Source organism: Rhinoderma darwinii, chromosome 2 (genome assembly GCF_050947455.1).
Source record: "Rhinoderma darwinii isolate aRhiDar2 chromosome 2, aRhiDar2.hap1, whole genome shotgun sequence".
In the NCBI taxonomy this organism is placed as follows: Eukaryota; Metazoa; Chordata; class Amphibia; order Anura; family Rhinodermatidae; genus Rhinoderma; species Rhinoderma darwinii.
This window is the reverse complement of record NC_134688.1, coordinates 412,264,978-412,292,821: the sequence shown is the minus strand read 5'-3', so window position 1 is coordinate 412,292,821 and position 27,844 is coordinate 412,264,978. Positions and strand designations below refer to the sequence as shown.

At 38.6% G+C, this 27,844-nt stretch overlaps 1 protein-coding gene across 1 annotated transcript in view; it reads left to right on the top strand.

Annotated features, from left to right (window-relative positions):
* The window catches only part of COL26A1 (collagen type XXVI alpha 1 chain), a 382,105-nt gene that overhangs the window by 303,370 nt on the left and 50,891 nt on the right, over positions 1-27,844 (top strand). The gene's annotated exons all lie outside the window — the stretch shown is intronic.

Sequence of the window (27,844 nt, the reverse complement as noted above, 5' to 3'; positions counted from 1 at the left end):
AAGTATTTACCAAAAGGGGGATAAGAAAAGACATTTATCAATGCGACACTGGCCTGTGCATAAAGGATTGCTTCATAGCATAACAAACATCTATGGATGTTTTTTGTTTTTTTACCCCATTATTATATTACCAGATAATGCCCTAATATGCTCTGCCCAGCTTACATATATCCCCACAATATAAACTGAAATACCAGTAATACTCAAATAAAACTACTACCAAACAAATGCTCCAAAAGCCAAATGGCGCTCCCTCCCTTCTGAGCCCTACAGTGTGCTCAAACAGCAGTTTACTTCCACATATATGGCATCATCATACCCAGGAGAACCCTTTTAACATTTTTTGCGGTGTCTCTCTCCAGTGGCACAAACCGAGCACAACATATTTGCCACTGAAATGGCATATCTAGGTAAAAATAGCAATTTTTACTTTGCACCATCCACAGCGCAATCATTCATGGAAAAGACCTGTGGGGTCAAAATGCTCACTACACCCCTTAATAACTGCCTTAAGGGGTGTAGTTTCCAAAATGGGGTCACTTCTCAGGGGTTTCTTTTATTATTTCACATCAGAGCCTCTGCAATTGTGAACCAATACTTTGTAAGTCACCAAATTAGGCCTCAATTTTGTATGATACACTTTCACTCCTGAGCCCTGTTGAATGTTCAGGCAAAAGATTAGGGTCACATGTACGCTGTTTATAAAACCGGGAAACAGCATAATAATTAGAGAGCTGTATTTTCATGGTGACACAAGCTGGGCACCACATATTGGCATATATATGGAAAAATTTACAAAAATCACTGCAACATCGAGTGCACACTAATTTCTGTAAAGGACATGTGGGGTAAACATGCCCACTGCACCCCTAGGTGAATACCCTGAGGGGTGTAGTTTCCAAAATACGGTCACTAATGGGGGACTCCACTGTTCTGGTCCCACAGGGGCTTTGCAAATGCGACATGGTGCCCAGAAACCAATCCAGCAAAATCTGCACTCCAAAAGCCAGATGGCGCTCCTTCCCTTCTGAGCCCTACTGTGTGCCCAAACAGCAGTTTATGACCACATATGGTGTATTGCCGTACTCGGGAGAAATTGCTTTACAAATGTTAGGGTTCTTTTTCTCCCTTTATTTGTTAAGAAAATTAAAAATTTTGAGATAAAGCTAAATCTTATTGGAAATTGTTTTTTTATTTTCACTTCCCAATTCTAGTAAAATCTATGAAACACCTGTGGGGTCAAAATGCTCACTACACCCCTAGATAAATTCCTCAAGGTGTGTAGTTTCCCAAATGGAGTAACTTTTGGGGAATTTCCACTGTACTGGTACCATAGGGGATTTGCAAATGCGACATGATGCCGAGAAATCAATCCAACCCTGGATGTGGAGCCCTGCCGTGTGTCCAAAGAGCAGTTTATGGCCACATATGTGGTATTTACGTACTCTAGAGAAGTTGCTTTTACAAATGTTGGGGGGCTTTTTCTCCTTTATTCCTTGTGGAAATTGTGTTGTTTTTTTTTCTCGCTAAAACGACATCTTATTGAATTTTTGATTTTCACGTCCAAATTCTAAAAATGTTCACTACACCCCTAGATTAATTCCTTGTGGGTGTATTTTCCAAAATGGGTTATTTTTTGGGGTGTTTCCTTTGTTTTGGCACCACAAGACCTCTTCAAGCCTTGCACAGTGCCTAAAATATAATCTAATAAAAAGAAGGCCCTAAAATCCACTAGGTGCTCCTTTGCTTCTGAGGCATGTGCTTCAGTCCATTAGCACACTAGGGCCAAATGGGGAATATTTCTAAAAACTGCAGAATCTGGGCTATACAAATTGATTTCTGTTCCTCTGGTAAAACCTTCTGTGCTACAGAAAAAAATTGATTAATATGGAATTTTTAATTTGTACATTTCACCTAAACTTTGCTTTAATTCCTGTGAAATGCGTAAAGGGGTAAGAAACTTTCTAAATGCCATTTTGAATAGTTTGTGGGGTGCAGTTTTTTAAAATGGGCTGATTTATGGGGGTTTCTAATATATAGGCCCCTCAATGCCATTTCAGAACTGAACTGGTCGCGAAAAAAATAGCCTTTTGAAATTTTCTTGAAAATGTAAGAAATTTCTGCTAAACATATAAGCCATGTTGAGTCTTATAAAAGTAAAAGGATGTTAAAAAAACAATGCCAACATAAAGTAGACATATCGGTAAGTATTTCTGCACAGAGCACCAAACTTAAACACCATTGTAAAAATGGATGGGGCAACAAAAGAAAAAAGTGTGCTTCTATAAATTTAGACATTTTTTGCAAATTCTCAAAATGTTGGTGTTTTTCACAAATAAACGCTGAATGTATCAACCAAATTTTACCTCTGACATAAAGTACAATACTGTATGTCATGAGAAAACAATCTCAGAATTGCTCAAATAGATAAAAGCATTCCAAAGACACATGTCAGATTTGAGAAAAGAGGCTCTGTCAGGAGACATGTTTATTGTGACGCTGCTCGAACTACTAGCTTGTATTACTTATTACCCTTTTACATTCTACAAGACGCTGTTTTAAATTTGTTGCAATTTGACTTGTGGGAGGGGGGGGGGCTGGAATGAAAGCCTTATGACAGATATGATATATGGGGCAAATAGCTGGCAGATTCAGTTGATACATATATTATATTATAATGGTGCATATGACAAATATTGCAATTTTTAAGATGTCATAAAAAAGTTAACTTTCATTATTCTACTTGAACTATGTATTCAAATCTCAAGAAAATATCATCTAGCTTTGTCTACAAAGAAAGTCTATGTGTAGCCCAGGGAGTTGATATCGTAACCATGAGTAAAGTCTGATATTCACATTATAATCAATGCTGTAAAAAAGTATTTCCTTGATGTTTTTTATTTTTGCATATGTGTCACATTGAAAGACTATATAAACATTTGAATGGATTTTTTTAAATTAAATCAATGTATTTTGTGTTTTTACGCAATTTTCTAATTGACTTTATTTTAAAAAAATTGACTTTTTCAATATAGTATCCTGTATACATTGAAGCTTTATCGTTCTCTAGGCCAATTCCATCAGTTCAGTTGAACTGACGGCTTGACTGAGAGCAGGATCCACCTAACATTGATCACATCTAAGTTATAATTAAGATGTGATTGACATTAGCTGGATCCCGCATGTCAGAGACACGCAGAACCCGTTCTCGGCCGAGTTGTCAATTTATCTGAACTGACTGAATCGGCTAAGAAAGAACGATACAGCTTCTATGTATACAGGATTCATAGAAGCTGAATTGTAAAAGGAAAACATTTTTGGTATAAAAGTCAATAAGAAAATTGCTTAAAAACACAAAACAATTCAAAGGTGTACAGACAAAATTTAATAAAAAACAAAGACACCCTGTGTAAATGCTAAATACCATTTTTACATCATGATGTAATTTTTTTTCAAGGCTGTGAAAAAATTAATTACCCGCTCATCTACTTAGTCAACCAGTTAGAGAGGTATTCCCAGAATCGACAATTATCACCCACCCAAAGAATAGGTGGTAATTGACAAATTTGGTACAAACCCTTTAACCAAATTTAATCGATATGTTGATTCAGTTAAACACCAGACATGATTACTGCCAGCCCTGATGAATCTAAACATCAGTTAATACCAATGTTGCGGCATTACCTAAGGTGTGCACTAATATTAGACAGTCTTGAGGGCCTTTGTTAGGCCCTGGGCTGTTAGCATTTAATGGTCATGTGCCAGGGCTGACGGGCACAGGACAAATCAAGTGCTATTCATGGTGCATTAGGGGTTAAATGGTAATGTACATCACAGCTACACTTCTGCTGGTGATTTTGCGGGTACAGCTGTTGTGTCCACACAATCATGATGGTGTACATATATACCGTGTGTAAATCACGCTGATGATTTACATGTAAGTCATTAGTTATTAAGGGATTCGTAAGAACTGCTATCAATCCACTTATAAATTTAAATAATCCACAATTTAAATAAGTAATTTAATAAGGACATGTCCTGAACACAGAGGATCTAATTCAACTTTCAACCAATGTGATGATAAATTGTCAAGGAGAAGATGATGTATGTTCTTCTAAGAGGAAGGCCCAGTGATAGATGCCCAGTGATAGATCCGTACAATGACAAGCACATCTACAATTACTGTATGCACAAGACAACGGACATATGGCATCCATCAGACAATAGCCTTACATGTGCTTGACAAACATGGGAAACAATATTTAAAAAAAATAAAAAGTAAAAACCCCCAAAGTTCTGAACTTTTTTGCTTTGTTTTTATTCTTTGAAATATTGCACAGTATATGGTTCAAATGAAAACAAACACTTTTGGAAACTCAGAACAGGAAAAGATGCAGCAGCTGACTTAGGTCTCTTTCAACTCTGGAACAGACGGAGCCATCAATATATTTCCAGCTGACATAAATATATAGAACTTTTCTGTCTGGTCCTTTTTATTTTTGAATCATTTGGCTATATTTGTTTTATTTCTCAAACAGCAACAAACTTTGATCTTAAATAAGAAAAATGCTGATCCTTTTCTGGCCTAGCTGTTGTTTTGTGGGAGGCTGCTAGGCATTTACAAAAATTGGAATAGTCTTGCCTTAAAGTAAATCTCCACCTTTTAACACCATGTTGTTTTTAGGTCCAACATTCCGTGCTGATTAATTTCTTAATATATCTTTATGGCGGTTTGTGATATGGAGTCACAAATCTCCTGAATAGACATAACGTTAAATGAGAAAATGTTGTCTGCCTTCAGTCACCACTAGAGGGAGCTAAGGAGCTAACTGCATATTGTTTATACATTTCTCAAAATGAAAACAGTATGCAGTTAGCTCACTCTAGTGGTGGTTGGAGTCTATGCAGGGAATTTGGAACTCTTTAAAAGATAAAAGTAGTTATAAAAATATATTATAAAATTAATCAGTGCTGAACTTTACACCCATTTAGTTTAAAAGATTAAAATCATGTTCAATGGTGGACATTCGGTTTACATTCTTCTTTGCTTTGTGGTTGGCTTTTATAATTTAGTTTTTTGTATTTTAGGTTTGGTTTTTTTGTTTCATTAATTTTTAAACCTAAGTTTTCTTTTAAATTCTATTACCGGATTCTAAGAAAGAATTCAAATATTAGTCACTGCCAAGACATTTTCCTCATCTCTTTTAGAAAATAAGTATTGTTACTAATAACTCACGATACAAACCTATTAGGACTCAATCTTCAAGATTCCGCGTGTTTTTTGTTTTTTTATAATGAAATATTTTAAGTCAATCTTGTCTCATTACAATCACTTGGATAATTGTTATCAGAAACAGCCTTCCCATTAACAATGGCTTGTTTACATCTGGTTTAACCCCTTTAGGACGCAGCCTGTTTTGGCCTTGTGGACACAGCCTATTTTTTCAAATCTGACATGTGTCACTTTATGTGGTAATTAATTCGGTCGATAAATTAAATATTTATTTGTGAAAAACTTCAAATTTTAGCAAAAATTTGCAAAAATTTGCATTTTTCTAAATTTAAATGTATTTGCTTATGAAACAGATAGTAATACCACACAAAATAGTTACTAGTTAACATCCCCCATATGTCTACTTTATGTTTGCATCATTTTTTTTCACATACTTTTATTTTTCTAGGACGTTACGAGGCTTAGAACTTTAGCAGTAATTTCTCATATTTTCAATAAAATTTCAAAAGGCTATTTTTTCAGGGACCGGTTCAGTTCTGAAGTGGCTTTGAGGGCCTTATATATTAGAAAGTCCCCATAAATCACCCCATTTTGAAAACTGTACCCTTCAAGGTATTCAAAACCAGATTCAGAAAGTATTTTAACCCTTTAGGCGTTTCACAGGAATTAAGGCAAAGTAGAGGTGAAATTTACAAATTTCATTTTTTTTGCCGAAATTCATTTGTAATAAAAAAAAAGGTTTTACTAGGGAAACGCAACTCAATATTTATTGCCCAGATTCTGCAGATTTTAGAAATATCCAACATGTGGCCCTAGTGTGATAATGGACTGAAGCACCGGCCTCAGAATCAAAGGAGCAGATAGTGGATTTTGGGGCCTCCTTTTTTTAGGAATATATTTTAGGCACCATGTCAGGTTTGAGGAGGTCTTGTGGTACCTAAACAGCCGAAACCCCCCCAAAGTGACCCCATTTTGGAAACTACACCCCTCAAGGCATTTTTCTAGGGGTATAGTTAGCATATTGACCCCACAGTTTTTTTGCAGAATTTAGTGGAATTAGTCTGTGAAGATGAAAATCACCTATTTTTCTGTGGAAACATAGAATTTTTTCATTTTTACAAGGAATAAAGGAGAAAAAGCACCCCAAAATTTGTAAAGCAATTTCTCCCGATTACGGCAATACCCCATATGTGGTCGTAAACTGATGTTTGGGCCCACAGCAGAGCTCAGGAGGGAAGGAGCGCCTTTTGGATTTTGGAATGCAGATTTTGCTGGATTGGTTTTCAGTGCCATGTCAGGTTTGCAACGCCCCGGAGGGACCAAAACAGTGGAAACCCGCCAAAAGTGACCCCATTTTGGAATCTACACCCCTCAAGGAATTTTTCTAGTGGTATAGTGAGCATTTTGGCCACTCAGGATCTTTTTTAGAGCTAGGGTGACCAAAAAACAGCGATTTTGCCGCTTTAAATTCTTTATTTATTACAGCGTTCACCGTGCGCAATAAATCCTGTTTTAATTTATTCTGCCGGTCGGTACGATTACGCCAATACCATATGTGTATAGTTTTTTTTAAGTTTTGCAGCGTTTGCACAATAAAATTAAGTTTCTATAAAATAATTTATTTTCTGTGACACGCTATTCTGAGCCGTAACTTTTTTATTTTTTCGTCAAAAAAGCTGTGTGAGGTCTTGTTTTTTGCGGGACGGGTTGTAGTTTTTATTGGTACCATTTTGGGGTAAATGCGACTTTTTGATCACTTTTTATTCTATATCTTGGGAGGGGTGGTGACCAAAAAATAGCGATGCTGACAGTTTTCCGTTTATTTTGTTTGCGGCGTTCACCGTGCGGAAAAATTAACATTATAGTTTCATAGATTGGGTTGTTACGAATGCGGCGATACCAAATATGTGTACTTTTTTTTAACGGTTTCATTTTTTCCCTATAATAAATGACTTATTATAGGAAAACAAAACCTTTTATTTTTACACTTTTATAAAACATTTTGATTAACTTTTTTTTACTTTTGACACTTTATATTTTTGTTTATTAACTTTTTTTTAACTTTTTACACTTTCTTTTTTTGACCTGCAGCTCTGATCGCTGCTAGAATACATTACACTACCTAGGTAGTGTAACGTATTCCAACTGTCAGTGTGACGTCACAGTCACTCTGACAGTTGGTCTACGAGGATCAGCAGAGGCTGATCCTCATAGGCTGACATACATGGCAGACTTGAGGGCCGTTGTCTGGCCCCCGGGTGCCATCACAAGTATCAGAAGCCCCCACGATTGCATGGGGGCTGCTGATGCGCTACAAACCCGATACATGCGGAGATCGCAATCGAGCCCCGCATGTAACAGGTTAATTGCCGAAATCAGCGGCGATGAGCCGCTGATCGGCAACACTGGAGAGTGTCAGCTGTCGGGGACAGCTGATCTCCAAGTTCCCGATGCACACTGTCGCCGACAGTGTGCACCGGGATTAACTCAGTAACTGTACGTCCTCGTGCGGGAAGTAACTTCCCGCAACGACGGACAGTTATGTCCTGGTGCGGATAGGGGTTAAAGAATCAGATCATCCCTGACCCCTGAATCTATTAATATTGTTGACTCCTAAACCTTCACCATGTTCTTGACATTAGCCGAGAAAATTATTATACTATACTGTGCAAATGAGCACGTATGGACTTTGGTTCTCAGCAGTTAGGAGGTAACCTTAAATCTTGCTTCTGTGAAAGTTTTTCTAAACATAAATCTACAATGTTAGACATCATCACAGGTGATATTAGTGCTATAACTTGTAATGGTTTTACGTTTAGCAAACTTCCACACAGATTCCATTCAACTCTTTGTCATGTTCTATTACCCCTTAAGGACAGGAACAATTGTAGGTTTTTCATTTTTGTTTTTTCCTCCCCCCTTTTCAAAAGCTATAACTTTTTTATTATTTTGTCTAAATAGCCGTATGAGGTTTTGTTTTTTTGAGGACAAGTTGTAGTGTTTCATGGCACCATTTAATGTACCACATAATGTACTGGGAAACTGAAAAAGAAATATTTGTGGGGCAAATGGGCAAAACAACAGCGATTACGCCATTTTTTTGGGGGGGTCTCGTTTTTACGGCATCTATCAGGCGGCAAAAATTACATGTTTACGTTATTCTATGGGTTGGTATGATTACAGCGATAAATTTATGTTTTTTGATGTTTTAACACTTTTATAAAAAGAAAAATGATTTGGTAAAAAAAAATTGTTTTGTGTTGCCATATTCTGAGAGCCATAACTTTTTTATTTTTCCATAGATTTAACAATGTGAGTGCTTAATTTTTGCGGGGGCAAGCTATAGTTTTTATTAGTACCATTCTGGGGTACGGATGTAGCCACCTTTAGCTTGACGGCTGCAGCGTGATATCACACAATAAAAGCCATTGACAAGTCATTGAAAAAGTCAAGATAAAGGATCTTGCCACTGTGTATTTGATGCTTTAACCCCTTCCCGACATTTGACGTAACCATACGCCAAAGTCGGGTAGGGGAAGTATGGAACGGGCTCACGGACACTTCAGAGTAACTAGTGGCATAGCGTGATCCCGCTCGTTTAACTCGTTAAATGCTGCGGTCAATAGCGACCGCAGCATTTAAATCGTTAGAAAGAGGGGGCGACCCCATCTAAAAGCTCATCGGGCGCCTCGCAATGCAATTGCGGGAGGGCGATGGTTGCTATGGCGGCCTGGGGGCCTAATGAAGGCCCCCAGGTCCGCCATCTTTGTGCACCTATTAAGCCTGTCAGAATCACGATATAATGCAATACATTAGTATTGCAGTATATCGTGCAAGCGATCTAATGATCACTGGTGGAAGTCCCCTAGGGGGACTAATACAAAAAGTAAAAATTAGTTAAATAAAGTAAATAAAGTTTAGTTTTTTATGTAAAAAAATATAAAAAAATTAGAAGTTCAAAAAACCCCCCTTTTCCCATTTTCCCCCTAGAGCATAGTAAAAAAAATAAATAAATAAAGATAATTGGTATCGCCGCGTCCGTAAAAGTCTGAACTATTACAATATATCATTATTTAAAGGGAATGTGTCGCTAGAAAATTATTATTTTTTTTTTTAGTTAAACAGTTAGTGTATAAATGATTAAACATTGTTCTAATTTTTGTAATTTTTGTAATTTTTGTAATATTATAAATTAGATTCTAATTTATAACATTTCCCAGTGCTGGTCACTAGATGGAGCAATTCCCAAAATTGCTAGTGCCAGGAGAAAGGAGGGGATTGAACGTTCAAACCTCCTACACTGTGTGTCGCCATTTTTTGAGCGAACACACAGTGTAGTAGGTTTACGTACAGTAGTAATCACACACTAAAACACGTACATACACAGAAATAACTTACCTGCTCCTGCCGCCGCCGCTCCCTCCGGTCCGTCCGCTCTGTCTGCTCCCTCCGCTCCAAGTGCTTGCATTAGAACACAAGTCCAGAAGCCGCGACCGGAAGTAGTAATCTTACTGTCCGGCCGCGGCTTCCGGTCCACAAGAAAATGGCGCCGGATGTCGCTCGGCCGAAGACCTTCAATTTGGATTGTGTGGGAGCGGCGCATGCACCGTTCCCACACAGACGGCGTACAGCATAGTGAATGGAACGGGTCCCGTTCGCATTCACTATGGGGCTGTATGTGCCGTATTCCATGTCTGTATGTGTCGTTAATCGACACATACAGAGATGAAAAAAAAAATGGCAGCCCCCATAGAGAAGAAAAAGTGCAAAAATAAAAAAAATTAAAACACAAACACACACATAAATAAAACATTTTTTAATAAAACACTAAAAGCAAATTGATATAAAAGTTATGGCTCTCAGAATTTGGCGACACAAAATACATTTTCTCTTTTACACTCAAGTTTTTACTTGTAAAAGTACTAAAATATAGAAAAAACTATATATATTTAGTATCGCCATAATCGCATTGACCCACAGAATAAAGTTAACATGTTGTTTTAATTGCACAGTGAGTTACGTAAAAACGGCGCGAAAAAAACCATGGAGGAATCGCTGTTTTTTTCATTTTCTACCCCACAAATAATTTTTTTCCCGTTTCCTAGTACATTATATGGCAAAATAAATAGTGCTACGAAAAACTACAACTCGTTCCGCAAAAATAAAGCCCTCATAAGACTATATCGACGGAAAAATAAAGATGGTATGGCTTTTGGAAGGTGGGGAGGAAAAAACGAAAATGAAAATCTGAAAAAGGGCTGCAGCGGGAAGGGGTTAAAAGGCAAGATAAAGATGGCTACAACAGTGCATGCAACTTTTTGATCTCTTTTTATTCCATTTTTTGAAGGTGTTAAGGTACCCAAAAAACAGCAATTTGGATGTTTTACATTTCTTTTTTTACGGCGTTCACCGAGCAGGTTAAATAACATTATATTGTAATAGTTTGGACTTTTATGAACGCGGTGATACCAGTTATGGTAACTTTTATATTACTTTAGGGGAAAAAATGGGAAAAGGGGTGTTATTTGAACTTAAAGGGGTCAATCAATAGAAATGGCAATTCTATCAATAGAAATGGCAATATATAAACTGAATATACATTTTGTAAAGTATTATAATTTAAAAAATGTTTCCTCGCAGAAATATGGTAATTATCTTCTTGTAATAGCACCCCTTGTGTTCAAATTTATAGGTCTCTGCAAGTCATTCTAGAGAATTTCAGAATGTCAGATGTGCATGCACAGTACAATAGAGTTAAAGAAACAGGTATATCTTTAAAGAGGCTCTGTCACCACATTATAAGTGGCCTATATTGTACATAAGAGGATCGGCGCTGTAATGTAGATTACAGCAATGTTTTTTAATTAGAAAAACGATCATTTTTGACAGAGTTATGACCTATATTAACTTTATGCTAATGAGTTTCTCAATGGACAACTGGGCGTGTTTTACTATATGACCAAGTGGGCGTTGTACAGAGGAGTGTATGACGCTAGTCTATGAAACACCTGTGGGGGGGTCAAAATGCTCAGTATAGCACTAGATGAATTCCTCTCGTGGTATAGTTTAGTGATTGGAGTCACTTTTGGCTAGTTTCCACTGTACTGGTACCACAGGGGCTGTGCAAATGCAACATGATGCCAAGAAATCAATCCAGCAAAATCTGTACTCCAAAAGCCAAATGGCGCTCCTCCTGTTCTGATCCTTGCCGTATGCCCAAACAGCAGTTTATGACCACATATGGGGTATTTCCGTACACTAGAGAAGCTGCTTTACAAATGTTGGGGCACTTTTTTTCCTTTATTTGTTGAGAAAATATTTTTTTTTTAGCTAAAGCTACGTCTTATTGAAGAAAAAGGATTTTATTGTCACTGCCCAATCCTAATAAAATCTATGAAACACCTGTGGGGTCAAAATGCTCACTACACCCCTAGATGAATTCCTCAAGGTGTGTAGTTTCCTAAATGGAGTCACTTTTTGGGCGCATTCACGTTTTTTATCCCTCACGGGCTCTGCAAATCCGACATGTCCTCATTTTCTCTGCCTACTTCCAATAATTTGTGCAAAATACTGTGGGGTCAAAATGCTCACTATACCCCTAGATAATTTTCTCAAGGGGTGTAGTTTCCAAAATGGGGTTACTTGTGGGGGGTTTCCACTGAATTGTTCCCTCAGGGGCTTTGCAAATACGACATGGCCTCCGCAAACCATTCCTGCTAATTTTGAGCTCCAAAAGCCAAATGGCGCTCTTTCCCTTCTGAGCCCTGCCGTGTGTCTAAACAGCCGTTTAAGACCACATGTGTGGTACTGTTTTACTCTAGAGAAATTGTGTTACTCTAAAATGTATATTGAGTTTATTTATTGCCATTTCTATTGATGGCGCAACCTGTTTAATTATTGTTAAAAAAAAAAAATTGGTATCACCGTGTCCGTGAAAGTCAGAACTATTACAATATAACATTATTCAATTATTCGCACGGTGCACGCCATAAATTTTTTTAAAAACAGAATTGCTGTTTTTTGGTTATCATAGCGCTAACATTTTTTTTATTAAAAAGTGATAAAAAAAAGAGGTATGTACTAAAAAACTACAGTCCTATGTAACACCACAGATAACACAGTGATAACTCTCTGAGTACAGATAATGTAGTAGTGTTACCTGCAGTACTATGTAACACCACAAATAATACAGTGATAACTCTGAATACAGATAATGTAGTAGGGTTAAGGTTTTTTTTTCACTGGGCGATTATCGTGCATACGAGCGTTCATATAACTGTGTAAACAGGGCAGCGATCAGCAGATGAACAAGCAAACGCTCCATCATCTGCTGATTGGATCGTTTTAAAAAAGTTAAATATTATCATTTTTGGCAGCACTCGGTCAGCACTCTGGCAGCACTCTGTGTAAACAGGGAGACACACTGCCAACATGATAATAATGTATGGGGACGAGTGATCGGAGTAACGACCGCTCATTCCCATCCATAGCTCCGTGTTACAGGAGCAAGCGAGCGCCGATCAACGATGTCTCGTTGATCGGCGCTTGCTGCACTGGCCGGTATAAAAAGCCCTGAGCCCTGAGTACAGATAAATTCACAGATGATAACTATACCCACAGACACATATAAATACACACAGATGCATGTATGTATGTATGTATGTATGTATGTATGTATGTATATCATGCAGTGCACAAAATATTATTTCTATTAATTAATTGCCATGAATTGGTTAAAGTTTTATTACTATATATGAAAATGGGGTTTCCCCTAAGGGCAGCATGGTATATAAGGGGCAGCTGGGTATATAAGGGGCTGCAGTATATAAGAGGCTGCAGAGTATATAGGGGCAGCAGAGTATATAGGGGCAGCAGGTTATATAAGGGGCAGAAGGGTATATAAGGGGCAGCAGGGGATATAGGGGGCAGCAGGGTATATAGGAGGCAGCAAGGTATATAGAAGGCAGGAGGGTATATACGGGGCAGCGGGGTATATAAGGGGCAGCAGGGTATATAGGTAGCAACAGGGAATATAAGGGGCAGTGGGGTATATAGGAGGCAGCAGGGTATATAGGGGCAGCAGGGTATATAGGCAGAAGCAGGGTATATAGTGGGCAGCAGAGTATATAGGGGCAGCAGGGAATATAGGGGCAGCACAGATATCTTTATTTTTATCAGTTCCACTTTAATATATTGAACACACACTTTTACAAAGAGACATAAACAGATGCAGACACATATATATATATATATATATATATATATATATATATATATATATATATATACACAGTGAAGGAAATAAGTATTTGATCCCTTGCTGATTTTGTAAGTTTGCCCACTGTCAAAGACATGAACAGTCTAGAATTTTTAGGCTAGGTTAATTTTACCAGTGAGAGAGAGATTATATTTTTAAAAAAAAAAGAAAATCACATTGTCAAAATTATATATATTTATTTGCATTGTGCACAGAGAAATAAGTATTTGATCCCTTTAGCAAACAAGACTTAATACTTGGTGGCAAAACCCTTGTTGGCAAGCACAGCAGTCAGACATTTTTTTGTAGTTGATGATGAGGTTTGCACACATGTTAGATGGAATTTTGGCCCACTCCTCTTTGCAGATCATCTGTAAATCATTAAGATTTCGAGGCAGTCGCTTGGCAACTCGGATCTTCAGCTCCCTCCATAAGTTTTCGATGGGATTAAGGTCTGGAGACTGGCTAGGCCACTCCATGACCTTAATGTGCTTCTTTTTGAGCCACTCCTTTGTTGCCTTGGCTGTATGTTTCGGGTCATTGTCATGCTGGAAGACCCAGCCACGAGCCATTTTTAATGTCCTGGTGGAGGGAAGTAGGTACATGGCTCCATCCATTCTCCCATTGATGCAGTGAAGTAGTCCTGTGCCATTAGCAGAGAAACACCCCCAAAACATAATGTTTCCATCTACATGCTTGACAGTGGGGACGGTGTTCTTTGGGTCATAGGCAGCATTTCTCTTCCTCCAAACACGGTGAGTTGAGTTAATGCCAAAGAGCTACATTTTAGTCTCATCTGACCACAGCACCTTCTCCCAATCACTCTCAGAATCATCCAGATGTTCATTTGCAAACGTCAGACGGGCCTGTACATGTGCCTTCTTGAGCAGGGGGACCTTGCGGGCACTGCAGGATTTTAATCCATTACGGTGTAATGTGTTACCAATGGTTTTCTTGGTGACTGTGGTCCCAGCTGCCTTGAGATCATTAACAAGTTCCCCCCGTGTAGTTTTCGGCTGAACCCTCACCTTCCTCAAGGATACCCCACGAGGTGAGATATTGCATGGAGCGCCAGATCGATGTCGATTGACAGTCATTTTGTATGTCTTCCATTTTCTTAATGTTGCAACAACAGTTGTCTCCTTCTCACCCAACGTTTTACTTATGGTTTTGTAGCCCATTCCAGCCTTGTGCAGGTCTATGATCTTGTCCCTGACATCCTTAGAAAGCTCTTTGGTCTTGCCCATGTTGTAGAGGTTAGAGTCAGACTGATTAATTGAGTCTGTGGACATGAGTCTTTTATACATGTGACCATTTAAGACAGCTGTCTTTAATGCAGGCACCAAGTTGATTTGGAGCGTGTAACTGGTCTGGAGGAGGCTGAACTCTTAATGGTTGGTAGGGGATCAAATACTTATTTCTCTGTGCACAATGCAAATAAATATATATAATTTTGACTATGTGATTTTCTGTTTTTTTTTAAATATAATCTATCTCTCACTGGTAAAATTAACCTAGCCTAAAAATTCTAGACTGTTCATGTCTTTGACAGTGGGCAAACTTACAAAATCAGCAAGGGATCAAATACTTATTTCCTTCACTGTATATATATATATATATATATATATATATATACACACACACACATACTGTAACATATACACATACCAAGAGACCCATACTGTATACACACACATACACACAGAGACACATATTGTATACACACATATACACACAGAGACACATACTGTATACACACACATAGACACTTACCATCTCTCCTTGCTGACAGGATCACAGGCTTCTTGCAGGATGGGCTGTGGGCGGAGCTTCCTCCTCTGATCTTGCTCCTCGGCTCTTATTTACTCCGTGTGTGTAATTAAGAGCAGAGCACAGAGTAGAGGCAGATCCCAGTGGCGCCCCCTACATGCTGGGAGGGTGCAGCGCCCTGTGCACTCGCACAGGTTGCATACCCTTAAGGCCGGCCCTGGCCATAGCAGCTCACTCACTGCAGTACCCGACACAGCGGCGTCCATACACATGTAGCTGTTTGGTGCTGCAGTTCAACCATGACAATTTTATTTGTAATGTCTCAGAGAACCCCTTAAAAAAGTGTAATTTATAGAAAGTTTCTTAAATGGGTAGCTTATGCAGTATTAACAATTTCCCTAATGTTCTTTCATTTATTCACTGATATCAGAATAGGAATTTGAAAATATACATAATTATAACATTCAATATGAACGATCTAACAAAAATTGCTTCATCAGTCCTGGACATAGTACATAGTCGGGGCAGTTTCTAGTGAAAATATGATGTTGCTAACAACAACCACACTTTTTTTATATGTTATAAGTAACAGTAAAAACCTTCATGTTCTTTCTAATTTATATTTGTGACCCTCAATATGTTTCTTCACAGTTTCTTGATCTTAAAATCATAGAATTTATATTCATTATTGATAGTTTATCAACAAAAAGATGACTTAAAGAGGCTCTGTCACCAGATTTTGCAACCCCTATCTGCTATTGCAGCAGATCAGCGCTGCAATGTAGATTACAGTAACGTTTTTATTTTTAAAAAACGAGCATTTTTGGCCAAGTTATGACCATTTTTGTATTTATGCAAATGAGGCTTGCAAAAGTACAACTGGGCGTGTATTATGTGCGTACATCGGGGCGTTTTTACTACTTTTACTAGCTGGGCGTTCTGAAGAGAAGTATCATCCACTTCTCTTCAGAACGCCCAGCTTCTGGCAGATCACGCTGTGACGTCAATTCCCCAGGTCCTGCATCGTGTCAGACGAGCGAGGACACATCGGCACCAGAGGCTACAGTTGATTCTGCAGCAGCATCAGCGTTTGCAGGTAAGTAGCTACATCGACTTACCTGCAAACGCTGATGCTGCTGCAGAATCATCTGTAGCCTGTGGTGCCGATGTGTCCTCGCTCGTCTGACACGATGCAGGACCTGGGGAAGTGACGTCACAGCGTGATCTGCCAGAAGCTGGGCGTTGTGTAGAGAAGAGGATGATGCTGATTCGTCAGCATCATACACTCCCATTCACAACGCCCAGCTAGTAAAAGAAGTAAAAACGCCCCGATGTACGCACATAATACACGCCCAGTTGGACTTTTACTTTTCAACACGCCCAGTTGTACTTTTGCAAGCCTCATTTGCATAAATACAAAAATGGTCATAACTTGGCCAAAAATGCTCATTTTTAAAAAATAAAAACGTTACTGTAATCTACATTGCAGCGCCTATCTGCTGCAATAGCAGATAGGGGTTGAAAAATCTGGTGACAGAGCCTCTTTAAATAGTGTAAAAAGGGCCTTCATTAATACTAAAAATAAAGCATAGCTAACTCAAATAGTCAAGAAAATATTTTTCTTATACTGTACATCTTAGAAAACTGGAAATCATTTCTGCTTTTTGATCACTTTTTATTACATTTTTCAAGGGAGATTAAGTGACCAAAAAACTGCAATTTAGGCGGTTTAAATTTTTTTGAAGCCGTTCACCGAGCGGGTTAAATAACATTATATTGTAATAGTTTTGACTTTTATGGACGTGGCGATACCAGTCATGGTAACTTATTTTTGTTTACATTCGTTTAGGGAAAAAACGGGAAAAGGTTTTTTTTTTTTGTTTTTTTTTAAGTATTGTTAAAAATAAAAATATAAACAAAATTGGCATTGCCGCATCCGCAAAATTCTGAACTACTACAATATCACATTATTCAACTCACACGAGTTACGTCCCAGAAATTAAAAAGAAAACGCCAGAATTGCTGTTTTTTGGTTACCTTAGCGCTAAAAAAAAGTAATAAAAAGTAGTATGTACCAAAAAAGGTTCATTCAGTATTTCTGATCTGCGAATTAGTATTCCAACCATCTGCGAAAATACACAATCCATGTCATTTAAAATATGTTATACTCTCATGGCTGTACCTCATCATATGAATAGGCAGATATGTAAAGCTGATGTTGGCATGAGTGGCTTGTAGCCACCCTTCAATAGGAAGCAGCCTGCAGTATATCACCCACCACATGTCAGGTCAAGAAGAGCATTATTGAGTCATTTCTATAAGATGGGGTTTGTTACACCATTACTGTGAATTAATGTTTTCTGAACCTGCACTGCCACAATGTGAAAATACCTGAGGAATTCATCAGAAATTCTTAAAACGTATATATTTTTTCACCCAAAAATTATTAGCTGAGGATTAATGTACAATACATAGCATCCTACAAGAAGAGAAATTAGCAGCAATGAGTATGATTTATCTCTAAAACATGTGAGGACACAGACAACTGAGGGCCTCTGTGCACAGTATGTGGGACCCCTTCCATCAGAATACCTGCAACCTATATCTTCTTATATATCAAATGAATAATGGCTGTAAAAAAAAATACAGATTACAGTTTTTTTGAAGCATTACATGGCTCCCATTCTAATCAATTAATGGATAAGGTAGGTCCTCCCGTCTTCGGGTTGCTACAGATTTATACATTATTGCTACTACTTAATTGACCCTTTAAATTACTCCATAGACAGGTGCTTGTCCCACCTACCCTTAGTCACAGTCCTTAAAATACTAAAATGCACAAAATATTATTATGAGAAATTATATGCCACTATAACAGTTTCTTGACTTGGACTGTAATCTGGAATTTATTTGTAGATGTATTCTCTTTATGCAATCCTTGGTTAACAAAGGACAGGTTGGAGGATTCAAATTGAAATAATAGTATATTATTAATGGCATAGACCTCAATAATGTTGATCGAATGTTGGTTAGCATTAACATATACATTTATATTTTGTATTTAAGCCAGATGGATTGAACAGATATATGAGTTTAAGCATCAGAAATAATATGGCATATGGAACTGCTTGCTTAAAATGGCATGAATGTAGATATTATGGATGCAGGGAAAAACTGGTCTGTGTTGGTTACAGAGGTTTGTCATGTCTGGATCTATAGATAGAGGAACACCCATCACGGATCTTGTCTCGAGACAAGATCTATACCAAAGTCATGAAGTTGCAACCATGATGTAATGACTACAGGCCGTTCCGCCAGTGAAGCTACAAGCTTCTTACATCATCATTTAAGGAGGCTAGACCCCAACACTATGATGTAATAGCATGTGTCCCACCTTAATTTTATAATAGTGATATCAGTATACCTTTCATCCCTTTAGAATCTGCCATGTAGACTTAGATGCCAGTAAAGCCTGGCCAGGAGTCCACCCTAGTCTTGACAACATGAAGGGTTCCTTAGAAATAGTACTAGAAAAATACATATTATGTTACCTGTAGCCATAGCAGCAGAGTTATAAAACATGTTTCCCCAAATTTTGATTCTGGAAAGTTTCATGTGGTTCTTCATTATAAGAAACTTTTGTAATTGGGGGTGAGGGGGTATGGATAAAAATGTTAAGCACATACCAATAAAATGTGCAACTGATTTCTGAAGGACTTGGGATGAAAACAATTTAATTTAAAAGCTGTACGTTTACATTGGTTCTGTAATTTCTTGGCATAATCTTTTAGAGCTGGAAAATGATGAAGAGATTAACTAGATTTATGTTGGCACGGCCAGGTGTGTGCTGGCATGTAAGTAGGTAATAGAAGGAAAAGAGTCATTACAAAGACCAAGCTTATGGTTTTTACCAATTACCCCAGGCCAAAGATATTACCTGGTCTCCTCATTCAATAGGGACATAGTTATGCTCTCTCTTCGCTTGTATTGAAATTGAACATATAAAGTCGAAGAATTCCCGACCGAGTAAAAGATTTAGTGCTCAATTTCTGGAAGCGACAAAATAGTTGTGTATTTGTGTACTTAGAAAGCCAAATAAACACGAAACCTTCTCATTTAAAAGAAGTCCCTGCTGAGTTCAATCAGAACTTATGGGACTATGTAATGCTTATCTATTACTATTAAAATCCAAACTTGAAATACTTTAATTAAAATGTTAGCTTTCTCGGTGTGTTTTTCTCCACTGAGAACTGATTGTTAATCTTTCCTAATTCCCACCTTAAGGCCCTGTTGCCAGGATTTAAGTACACAGAGAACACTTATGCAGTAATGTGTAACAGGTCTGTACTGCCTGCTGGGTAAGGAACAATTTTGTAATGCAGAATTTTATTCGGGATTTTATGGATCAGACAACTATAGTAAATGACCACATCCATGGATAAGCTGGCGGATTTTAATTAGGATATTGTGGATGTAAAGAGCTGAAAGGCTGGATTGTAAGCGTGTAAGTAATAGTTCACACTTCCATGTCACAAAATGTCCTAGCCTGGCACCTCATCTCTATTTTTGTATCCTGTAATGCTGCAGCACTTGGAACAATGGCTCTTATTATAATCTCTGGAAAGAAATGTTTTTTTAAGTTAATGATGTGTAGGTGGTTTAACTATAGGTGAATTGACATGTAATAGAACTTAGTACTGGATGGCAGATACACACTGAATAGAGTTCTGTAATGAAACACCTGCCGCTGTGATATCAAAGTATTTATTGTTGTTCCTAAGCTGCCAATGGACAATCTATGTCCATGGGGGCTGTCAGAACATCCTCAAATATAATAGTAAAATATAAAATACCATAATGTACAGTACTTTCATTCAGACAACTCTATTCTAAATAGCATTCCGAATCAGAACCCTAAAACAGTCTTTTCTGCAGATAGGTATCTCTGGTTTGGCTTTTAACCACTGATGTTTTAAGGCTGTATAGAGGGTCGAACATTGATTTACAGAATAGTCACCTATAGGTGGCACTATAGGGACAGGTTTTTTCTTTCTGGAGAATGTTCTGGAGCATTATCCTAAAGACTCTCTACTAGCTGGATCCCCTCTAAGAGAATCAGTACCTTTCATGAGATACCTGTAGTCCCAAACTCTACAGTGCTTCCTTATGGTGAACATATAAACAGCATTAATTGACATTTTCTGCTCTGCAAAACGAAGATGATAAATTGTGGTGTAAAAAAATTATAATAATAAATAAATAAATAAACAAACAGTAACTGGTGTTAGATGCCATATGATGAATGCCACATCTGCTTGTTCACAAGTTACATTTATTTGAGTCTATTGTATATTGTGTTGCCAGTGATACATGCCAGACAAAACAAACCTCATCCTTCTTTTGCCTATGCATGTTGTAAGAATTCCAAAATACTGTGTCAAGCTAAAAATTTAAGTATTTCCTGTTTAAAAAATGTGACACTTTCAATGATTTACTAGAACATCATTTTGGTGCTTTTTTTCTCTATGGACATAATCATCACATCGTGTTCTGTAAACATACATACCATCATATTTATATAAACCATCAAGATCCACTTGCTCCGCAGCCTTGGTGAAAATGATGGCAGCTGACTTTGGATACTTGGATAATTGTTAATTATATTAGAGAGATGGCCTTATCCTGGCACGGGTGTAAGGCACTATTCACATAATGTTTGAGCATTACAGTTGAAATTAAAAAAAAATCCTCCCTATAAAAGTATGCTAATCTTTTACCCCAATACAGCTACATATGTTTACATATGTTTACCATTTACCTTCATTGAAAAAAGATATACCTTGACAATTTATTCCAGTATTGAATAGTGTGGTAGACTATAATTTGAAGCATCAGTACGTCACAGGCAGATCAGTTATGGATCCATAATACAGAGCCGTAAAGCTATCCCCCTGCCAGTGGAGGTTTTTGTGGTGGTCATGATGAACCACAATACAGTACAATATACAGTACAATCTGCAGCCAATGTCCATAGATAGAACTTTAATGGCAGCCCGTATTTTGGTATCTAGTCTGCAGATCACTAGTATTAATAGAAAATGTAACGGTCTGTTATTAATGGAACATTCGAACACTGCCAAAGATTAATAATAATAATAATAATAATAATATTATTTTTGGGTATTGATGTTGAAAAACCCAGAATTCAAGATTGTCTGGCATTAATTAATTAAAAACATCAATATTAATCCAATGGTGAAATGTTTGGCATTTATAGATTTAAATCCAAGAGCTAAGTCAATAATGAAATGTTGGTTGCAGGGTGGACTCCATTGGAATAGCAATAATGGTTCTACACATGACTTGTGAAGATGGCTGAGCCGAAAAGATACCAATGTTTATCTTGAACCCTTGAAAATGTTGTTGTAGAATTAATAACAAAAGTTTCTACATATACCTGATGCATTAGACACATCAATTATCCTGGAGAAATATACAGAGGTAGCAATCCTCATCTTGACTCTGATAAATTGCTGCAGCGTGATCTTATCACTTAATCCATTAATAACCATTGAAAAAGTCCAGTTAAAGATTCTTGCCACTTTGTATTTAACACGTTTAAAGTCAAGTTAAAGATTGCTACATCTGTACTTTGGGGATAAAATCATGTCTGAATCAACCTCTACAAAACATTTATCTTCAGGATTTTTTTTAAGAACATTGAAAGCTGAATGATATGACATAATGAAATATGAGTGGGTCATCCTTTGTATCGTTGCCTTAAAACAAAGGGCTGGAAGGATTGGCTGTTAGATGTGGCTTTCTTGTTATTTGTTAGATTATTTGATTTATTCAAGAAGGTAATGTTCTGGAAGCCAGATGAGATTAAGAGATATATTCATACTCCAAGTACGCAAGTTGGCGAACTCTTTGATTAACTAATGTAGCTATTACTTCAGTCTATCTGGAAAATCTGAACATGGACTCACAATCTGTGTTGACATTGTTCTTTTACAAGTATCTGAAGTTCTTATTACAGTGGTAGCACAAACAAAGAGTAAATTATCTGCTTAGAGTTTAGTTGTGTAAAGTCCATGTGCATAAACCATCTGAGCTCAAGTCTGTTGGTGGCACACGCAGGATTTAAAGTTTTCTTTTTTTCTCAAGGGTTTCCCTGGCACTTGGCAACAGAATCCGCCAAACATTGTTTCAAAGAAAAAGTTTATTTTAATCACTTCATGGCAGGGTTCCTAAATCCACATGTAAGAGGCTGGCATGGAGACAGGTGGCATATTATATATCTTGTTAGCTGTCTGTCTTAAGTGTTTATAGTGTGTCAGACAGAAAATCTGGAATAACATAGCCTGTGCCTAAACTTAAGAATAATTAGGTAGCATTTTAATGGTTGTACTTCTTGCTTAACTAGCTAGCTACAACTGAGCTGAGATTGGTAGATGAATGTGTATTCACACCGTGAGTAGTGACCAATCAAAAGTAATGACAATGTGGATTGGTCTGTAGGAGAACGAGGAGGACAATAATTAAATTCAGCAATCACCAAATTGAAACATCTCCCTGCTGTATAGGTCTTACACCCTATTAGGAACTCCACTTCCCCCAAAATTTAACCAAAAAGTGGTAGAGCAAGTCCCATAATAAATAACAATAATGATATACCAAAAACACGAAGAATACCAATAGATGTGTATCATATATACAAAATACAATTCCAAAATACTAGAGACTATAAATCTTTATTAAGTAGAAAATAATCACAAAATTGGACAGCAGGCTGTCTCAATAAAACCATTAAAAACACTGAGGTGGTGGTCAACAATCCTGGTATATATGGTCACAACCAAATATAAATGCAAATACATAGGTCAAATGCCACATGTAAGTACAGACATACACTACCGGTCAAAAGTTTAGGGTCACTTAGAAATGTCCTTATTTTTGCAAGAAAAGCACAGTTTTTTTCAATGAAGATAACATTAAATTAATCAGAAATACACTCTATACATTGTTAATGTGCTAAATGACTATTCTAGCTGCAAATGTCTGGTTTTTAATGCAATATCTACATAGGTGTATAGAGGCCCATTTCCAGCAACCATCACTCCAGTGTTCTAATGGTACATTGTGTTTGCTAACTGTATTAGAAGGCTAATGGATGATTAGAAAACACTTGAAAACCCTTGTGCAATTATGTTAGCACCGCTGTAAACAGTTTTTCTGTTTAGAGGAGCTATAAAACTGACCTTCCTTTGAGCTAGTTGAGAATCTGGAGCATTACATTTGTGGGTTCGATTAAGCTCTCAAAATGGCTAGAAAAAGAGAGCTTTCATGTGAAACTCGACAGTCTATTCTTGTTCTTAGAAATGAAGGCTATTCCATGCGAGAAATTGCCAAGAAACTGAAGATTTCCTACAACGGTGTGTACTACTCCCTTCAGAGGACAGCACAAACAGGCTCTAACCAGAGTAGAAAGAGAAGTGGGAGGCCACGCTGCACAACTGAGCAACAAGACAAGTACATTAGAGTCTCTAGTTTGAGAAATAGACGCCTCACAGGTCCTCAACTGGCAGCTTCATTAAATAGTACCCGCAAAACGCCAGTGTCAATGTCTACAGTGAAGAGGCGACTCCGGGATGCTGGCCTTCAGGGCAGAGTGGCAAAGAAAAAGACATATCTGAGACTGGCTAATAAAAGGAAAAGATTAATATGGGCAAAACCACACAGACATTGGATAGAGGAAGATTGGGAAAAAGTGTTATGGACAGACGAATGGAAGTTTGAGGTGTTTGGATCACACAGAAGAACATTTGTGAGACGCAGAACAACTGAAAAGATGCTGGAAGATGCCTGACGCAATCTGTCAAGCATGGTGGAGGTAATGTGATGGTATGGGGTTGCTTTGGTTCTGGTAAAGTGGGAGATTTTTACAAGGTAAAAGGGATTTTGAATAAGGAAGGCTATCACTCCATTTTGCAACGCCATGCCATACCCTGTGGACAGCGCTTGATTGGAGCCAATTTCATCCTACAACAGGACAATGACCCAAAGCACACCTCCAAATTATGCAAGAACTATTTATGGAAGAAGCAGGCAGCTGGTATTCTATCTGTAATGGAGTGGCCAGCGCAGTCACCAGATCTCAACCACATAGAGCTGTTGTGGGAGCAGCTTGACCATATGGTACGCAAGAAGTGCCCATCAAGCCAATCCAACTTGTGGGAGGGGCTTCTGGAAGCATGGGGTGAAATTTCTCCCGATTACCTCAGCAAATTAACAGCTAGAATGCCATAGGTCTGCAATGCTGTAATTGCTGCAAATGGAGCATTCTTTGACGAAAGCAAAGTTTGAAGGAGAAAATTATTTTTTAAAATAAAAATCATTATTTCTAACCTTGTCAATGTCTTGACTATATTTTCTAGTCACTTTGCAACTCATTTGATAAATATAAGTGTGAGTTTTCATGGAAAACACAAAATTGTCTTGGTGACCCCAAACTTTTGAACCTTAGTGTATATATATATATATATATATATATATATATATATATATGCCATTAGTGCATAGATCAATAGACCCTAGTCAAAAAGCCAATAGTATACTGACCCATAGTGCAATAACAGAATAAATATCCAACAAAGGAGAAAGAATCAGACCACTGGATAAAACCACCACATCGGAAACCTGACGCTCGTTTCTGCCGTCAGCCTTCTCAAGGGGTACTGATGTGGAGGTTGTGGTTTTATATAGTATCAAAATATGGGAGGATCAAACTTTTAGGTCAGTGAAGATATTAAAAAGACCACTGAGGGAGGCACAGAATAAATATATATATATATATAAAAATATCCTTGACGGGGCAAATTCTCCATGCTTTGTAGAAGTCTTAGAACATTCATATAACTGTATGGGAAAAACGCATTAAATAACTGCTGTCAAAAATGTTCTCATTATGTGTAATATTAAATCACCCTAGCTTATCTTTTCATGTGGTAACAAATACTTGTAGTGTCAGAGGCGGACACAGACTGCAGAGGGCCCCTGTGCAAAGAATGTGCCTGGGCCCCCCATAACCTAACCACGCCCGGGCACATATAAAACTATACAAATTTATATTGCACATTTTATTACTAGTTTAAAACACAAGTAACATACATAAATAATGCAAATCATGTTACTGAATAATACCCCCATACTGTTACTGAATAAAAAACACTATACAAAGAACAATATTACTAGCATATAGGGACCATGTAGTAATAGATGCCAGTTATACACAGGAGCTCTGCAGACGATATAAGTGATTACAGCACATTTATATCTAGTGACTCACAGGTGATGTTTCCTCTGATCAGAGTCGTTCACTTTCCCTTTTCTTCTCCATCCAGCCGAGACGACTTATTCCAGCAACGACTCGTCTCTGCAGAATTTGACACACAGACATGTTGGGTTTCTCACTTTTCCAGCACCCACCACACCTTTATCCCATCCTCTAAACAAACTCATAATCTACTGTGCCCCAGATGATAATAATGATCCCTCAGTGCTCAATACAATAAAAGTGCCCCATCTGTTACCATGAGCCCTTTGTGCCCATGCAGTACTAATGCCCCCTTTGTGCCCCCTTGTATATAGCACCACAGCATCCCCTGTAGATAGCGCTACACAGCCCTCCCCCTTTGTAGATAGTGCCACGCAGACCCCTTCTTGTATATAGTGCCACCCTGCCTCCTGTTGTATATAGTGCCACCCAGCCCCCCTTTTATATAGTGCCTCAGTCCCCCTTTGTATATAGTGACACACAGCTCCCCCTCTCTGTATATTGTCACACAGCCCCCCTTCCCTTGTATATAGTGCTACACTGCCCCGCCTCCACTTGTAAATAGTGCCACACAGCCCCTCTCCCCTTGTATATAGTGCCACATAGCCCCCTCCCCTTGTATATATTGCCACACAGACTCCCCTCCCCTTGTATATAGTGCCACACAGCTCCCTCCTCCCCTGTATATAGTATCACACAGCTCCCTCCTCCCCTTGTATATAGTGACACACAAACCCCCCTCCCCTTATATATAGTGCCACACAGCCCCCCTTCCCTTGTATATAGTGCCACACAGACTCCCCTCCCATTGTATATAGTGCCATACAACCCCCCCTCCCCTTGTATATAGTGCCACACAGCTCCCTCCTCCCCTGTATATAGTATCACACAGCTCCTTCCTCCCCTTGTATATAGTAACACACAAACCCCCCCTTCCCTTGTATATAGTGCCACACAGATCCCCCTCCTCTTGTATATAGTGTCACACAGCTCCCTCCCCCCTGTATATAGTATCACACAGCTCCCTCCCCCCTGTATATTGTCACACATCTCCCCTTTCTCCTTTTATATAATGTCACATAGCTCCCTCCCCCTGTATATAGTGTCACATAGCTCCCTCCCCTTTTTATATAGTGTCACACAGCTCCCTCCCCCTGTATGTTGTCACACATCTCCCCCTCCCCTTGAATATAGTGTCACACAGCTCCCTCCCCCTCTTGTATATAGTGCCACACAGCTCCCCCTTCCCTTGTATATAGTGCCACTTAGCCAAACCCCCCCTGTTTCAGGTAGTGCCACACAGCTTCTCCCCCTCCCCTTGTATATAGTGGCACCCTGCCCCCCCCCCCAAAAAAAAAACCATTCTACTTACCTCGCCCCATACCCGCGACGGACGGAGCGCTGCATAGACTCCAGGTGGGACGCATGCGCAGACCAGCGTGATGCAGTGACGTCATCACGCCAGCCTGCGCAGGGAATCTTCCAAGCGCCTTATAGGCTGCAGGCCTGACGTGGCCTGCAGCCTGTAGTCTTCAATTGTATCTGGGTCCTGAGGATGCAGATACAATTGAATGGGACTGTCACTAGCACCAGGACCTCCTCTGGTGCTATCGACACCACCGGGCAAGAGGGGACCCATGCTGCCCGTCCCGTAAATGTGATATGCTGTGCGGCACGGGCCTCCTTATGCCTCGGGCATGGGGGCCCACAGAGGATGGGGGCCCTGTGTCGATCTATGCACACAGAATTTAGGGCAGCTGAGCTGGCCCCCATCCCCTCCGGGCCCCTGCGCAGCCGAATCAGCTGCACCGGCAATATATCCGCCACTGTGTAGTGTACAACTTCCAGATGTTACACATTGGAGAGTTTTGTTAGGTTTTTGTTTTTAATTTTTCGTGATTTCATTTTATTTATGGCAGAACTTTGAAAACACAACAAGTAATTGGCAGTATTGTGTGCAAGATCATATGTTAGAACTTTGTTAATAGAGCAATATGGCACCTATAGTAAGTGTCCTTGTTCTAATAGGGACAATCCCCTTTACCCCAACCAAGAAGAATAAGTTACAAAACTATCAAGAAATAATACGACTCTTGACCCCACCATTCTGGAATGGATATTGGGTAAAACCCAATGCTATAAATACAGGAGGTCTAAATCTTTTGGTAGCTATATTCGGTGATCTGCTGAAAGACTTGAACAGTATAAGGCTCTATTCAAATTGAAATAATTTTTCAATGTATTGGGG